Genomic DNA, 5,000 nt, shown 5'->3' on the forward strand with positions numbered 1-5,000 from the left:
AAGAGAAATTGCGATTACGTGAAAAATTTGAGGAAGAACGTTAGATGATAAGAGATCGATTTTTATCATGAAACATTGGCAAATCGATAATGGCAAATCATTTGTTCGTCGTGCAAAACCTTACCTATCCTATTCTATCCTATTTTCTTTTCCTTTTTTTTTCCTCCCCCTTTGCTTTTGTCTTTTTTTTTTCTTTTTTTATATTATACGAAGTAACACGAAAGAAAGGAGAGAAAATGTGTGGGTTTGTTAATGTGAGAGATAAACGAGAAACGACTCGAAATGGTATTTACGATTAATGTTTCATAATAGGTACGAAACTATCGAAGGAAATCTATGTCGTACACGATATTCGAGATACAATCGAATCTTTTAAAACGTCGATACTTAATATGCTCTTTTATTCCACGTGTTTACCGTGCAATATCATGGAGAAATCTTTGGTTTATTTCGTTCTCTCTCTCTCTCTCTCTTTCTCTCTCTCTCTCTCTCTCTCTCTCTCTCTATATATATATATATATATATATATATATATATATAAATATATAGTTTCTCGATTTCTTTATACGATCAGAAAATATCCGATTCTTTCGACTTCTATTACGATACGATACTACTATTGTCGAACATGATTCATTTTATACGTATTTATCATTGAAAGACGTGAGAAAGAGACAGAGACAGAGAGAGAGAGAGAGAGAGAGAGGAAGAAATACAAATATACGGATGCGTATGGTTTCCTCGTTGATAGGATAATAATGAAAATTTCAGGAAGTACGATGGCGAGTTAAATAAACATCTCGAGAATGGAGAAATATGGGAAAAGGGGGTGGTAGAGATAGAGGAAAGGGAGAAGGGAGGAAGGAGGAGGGGGTTAGTGGTATTAAAACTGCACGAGGAACTCGAACGTTGGAATAATAAATCGCTAACGTACTCTCTCGTTCTCTTTCTCTCTCTCTTTCTCTTTTCTCATATGTTCTCTCGTCGGAGGAAGAATTTTTGACCACGTTTCGCTTTGACATCGATTTTGTATCGGACAGGTAATTACAGAACTCGAGTTATCTATGTGAATCCATCGACGAGACGTGCCTCGAATTATTATCGTGGCCTCTTCACCCGGACCAAACAGCCATCGTTTTTCTATTCTTCTCTCTCTCTCTCTCTCACTCTTCATGTATATCTTTTTCTCCCTTTACACATACCTACGTACATACATATATATGTACGTAGAGGTAGGTACATATGTATTTATATCTACGCAGCTTTGCCTCTATTCATCTCTGTCTACACCCATACGCGCCTTCCCTCATTCTCTCTTTTTTGCCTCGTACACGCGGCTTATCCAAGCGTCTATCATTCCCTGTCGCACTTCGATTCGTTTCTATTTCTAGCGAGTCTCTCTCTCTCTCTCTCTCTCTCTCTCTCTCTCTTTCTCTTTTTCTTTCTCGCATAGAATTACATTTGGCAGACAAAGAGAAGCACAAGTTAGATGTGAGGTTGGAAAAGGATTGTCGAAGGGTACTCGATGGATCGAGTATGAAGAGAGAAAAAGAAAGAAAGAAAGAGAGAGGTGATGGTCCAACCGAATTGGAGACGACGGCGCCAGGACTATTGCAGTTTGTGAAAAAGAAAGAGAGAGAGAGAGAGAGAAAGAGAGAAGAGGGAAGAGGAAAACGTTCGAGTTTATTTCCACGCGACTGTGACATAATTTTCAAGCGACGCTGTATCTCTCTCTCTCTCTCTCTCTCTCTCTCTCTCTCTCTCTGCATTAAGGAGGCATTTCATGGAACTTTATCGGCTCCACTGATTCTACTACGTTCGATTTTCTTTCGACCTTTCTAGTTGACGCAACCTCCGATAAAAGAGAAACGTGAAAATTGTTTTCTCTTTAATTAAGCTTTTCTATCTTTATTTCTCCCTCCCTCTCTCTTTCTCTTTCTCTCTCTCTCTCTTTTACTCTCTTTCTCTCTTTCTCTTCGCTACAAATCAGTCTCCTTTCATTTCATCCTTATTCGTAATTTTATCTTTCTATCGAAACGTTCGATATCGAAACGATAGAAAATCAGTTGCCTTCATAGATTTTTCGAATTTCCTTGGAATTATTTTCGAATTCCCATAGGGTGAACTGGAATAAATAAGATAAAATGTGAAAGGATATTGAATTCGATATGTCGAATGAGAAGATTAAAATTCGGAATTTTGGATATGAAACGTGATCGAAATGAGTCAACCTGCCGATGACATACGAAAACCACATCTCTCTTATATCTATCAATTACATCAAATCCAATCATTCATCTAGCTAGCTTTCTCTCGCTCTCTCTCTCTCTCTTTCAATGACCAGAGTAACGTTGTTGGCGTATGTATTGTACCATAGTGGTAGCCCGTTAAAAGCATGACTCTCTCTTTCTCTCTCTTGCTCTTTGTTTCCCTGCTTGAACGATTAAAAAATTTTTTATCGTTCGTGTCGCTCGTAGAACGCACCTGACGGGAAGTGCATTACGGGCTCGAACAGAATGTCGGAATTCGAAATAATTTCACGTTTTCGACGACGTCGGAGAGAAGTGTAGAGAGTTCGGTGGGGATAAAAAGAGGGGTGGGGAGAGAGAGAGAGAGAGAGGAAGGAGAGGATGAGGGTGAAGGTGAGGGTGAGGGTGAGGGAAAGGAAAAGGGGGTGATGGACAATAAAAATTTATTCGGTCAGTCGAGCGGCTGTTCGTGGCTCTCGGTCGTTGCAAATCCCCATCCTTCTCTCTTTTTCCTTCTCCCACCCCCTTCTAGTCCTACTACCACCTGCTACCGACTACCATTCGAAAATTCATTCAAATTTTATCCATCTCTCTTTTTCCTTTCTCCTTTTTTTTTTCTTTTTTCTCTCCACCTACCCCCTCCTCTCTCTCTCTCTCTCTCTCTCTCTCTCTTTTGCTCATTAACCTTTTCTCTACGAATTTAGAATTTTTTTTTTGCTGCGATATGTCGATCTGATTCAACCACCGATGAAAGAAATAATAGCGATTGTATTCTTCGGACGAAAAAGGAAATGGAAAAGAAAAGAAAAGAAAAGAAAAGAAAAGGAAAGAAAAGAAAAATTAATTGTAAAGGAAAAGAGAAAATAAAAAAAAAATAATAATAATAATAAAATAAAAAAAGTATATCGTTGAGAGGATTTTCATGTCGACGAATACGATGGGATTCTATAGAGAATAGAGATGTCATTAATTAAAGTTGAAAATGAGAGATGCCTAGTGGTGGTTAGTTTTTGTACGCAACATATTCTTGATTATACTTATAGATAATAATAAATATTTCTTACTATAGGGGCTAGCAAGAGAAAGCGAAAGATAAGAAAGAAAAATAAAAGAAAAGAAAAGAAAAGAAATGCTTTTTTACATTTTACGCAGACAATAGGATGTAGGAAACGACGTATAGTAAAGAAAGAAATAGTTTCAACTTCGAAAAAACATGGAAAGTGTATATATATATATATATATATATATATTGTAGTATAGTAGCATAATACTGTAGAGTATAGTTTGTATGAAAAAAGAATGGCGATCTTCGAAGTTTCTTTCGACTTTTGTAAACTAGGAAAATTTACGATAGAATCCAATTGTCGAAGACTTTAAAAAGATGGTCCTTCAAAGATTCTTCGGACTTGTCGAAGGGAGAAGAATGTTTACTTCGAAACGAAGAATAGATAGAAAGCGAGAGAAAGAGAGAGAGAGACAGAGAGAGAGAGAGAGAGAGAGAGAGAAGATACGAGTAAGAAAAAAAGATGCTTGAATCGAAATTTCTTTCTCTCTTTCTACTTTTCCTTTCAGACACGTCTCGTGCATATTCAAAAGTTTTGCACCAAATTTCAGGTGTTTTGTTATGCTAAAATTGGCCGGAAAGGAGAACCAGGCTTGTTCTCATTGCTTTTAGCATATTTCAACGATATTTCTGATATTAGTATATCTATATTTTCTATTCTATATCTTCTTCTCTTTCTGCTTTATTCCATTCATTTATAGTGTTTATTTCATTTCTCGACACTACTCTTCATCATCATCATCATCATCATCATCATCATCCTTCTCCTTCTTCTTGTTCTTCTTCTTCACTATTTATCTTAATAACATCTTATTTCTTTTCATCTCTCTCTCTCTTTCTCTCTCTCTCTCTCTCTCTCTCTCTCTCTCTCTCTCTCTCCTTACGTCCATTTACATCAGCAAATTTAATTATTCTTCACGTTATTTTATCTTCACTCGAGGCGGAAGCACATCCATACACTTTTTTCATTTTTCTATTTATTTATTTTTTTCTCTTTCTTTTCTTTTTCTTTTTTCTTTTTTTTTCCCTTCTTTCATTCTTCTCCCCCTTCTCTTTATTCGAGAACCAAGCGCATTTAAGAAGGGTAGTTCAGGGGAAACCGAACACAACCGACGAAATCTCTCCTATAAACCTTCCTCGTAATTTTCTACGTTATTGTATGCGAATGCTTATTTATATGCATGCATATAAATATGCTCGTAATCTTTTGAACCTACTTTTATATTGTACGATTCTGCTTTTCTATGAGTTTAAACTATTACGGAGAGAACGAATATAAATCGTGTATTGAATATATATATATATATATTATATATTTTATATATATATATATATAAATCGTGACGAGGCTCGATTGTAAATCAACGATTTGTATAATCGATTTGAAAGATACGCAAAGTCATGTTTGGGATAATATTAAAATCATCATACTCATCTTTTAATATCTTCATATAAATTATAATTTTTCTATAGAAGAAAAAAGAGAGAGAGGGAGAGAGGGAGAGAGAGAGAGAGAGAGAGAGAAATAGACATTAATGTTGAATAATGGAGTTCGTTTCGTTACACGGACGGAAGTTTATAAACGTGGTTTTACGATCTCCATCTTTCTCAAAGTTCCTTTTTGCGAAATTGCAAAAATGTTTCGAACTATTCCACGGTATCCAAGGAGAAAGATATTAATGAGAGAA

At 36.0% G+C, this 5,000-nt stretch overlaps 1 protein-coding gene and 1 long non-coding RNA gene across 7 annotated transcripts in view; one reads left to right on the forward strand and one right to left on the reverse strand.

Moving 5' to 3' along the window:
- Positions 1-5,000, reverse strand: part of LOC124956111 — a 178,293-nt gene that overhangs the window by 31,451 nt on the left and 141,842 nt on the right. The window lies entirely within an intron of this gene.
- The window catches only part of LOC124956114, a 12,593-nt gene that overhangs the window by 6,101 nt on the left and 1,492 nt on the right, over positions 1-5,000 (forward strand). Inside the window, exon 2 of the long non-coding RNA XR_007103108.1 lies at positions 1-5,000. This exon is cut by the window's left edge and continues 4,687 nt beyond it; it is cut by the window's right edge and continues 1,492 nt beyond it. This is a non-coding gene — a long non-coding RNA (uncharacterized LOC124956114).

This window comes from Vespa velutina, chromosome 20, assembly GCF_912470025.1.
Source record: "Vespa velutina chromosome 20, iVesVel2.1, whole genome shotgun sequence".
Classification (NCBI taxonomy): domain Eukaryota; kingdom Metazoa; phylum Arthropoda; class Insecta; order Hymenoptera; family Vespidae; genus Vespa; species Vespa velutina.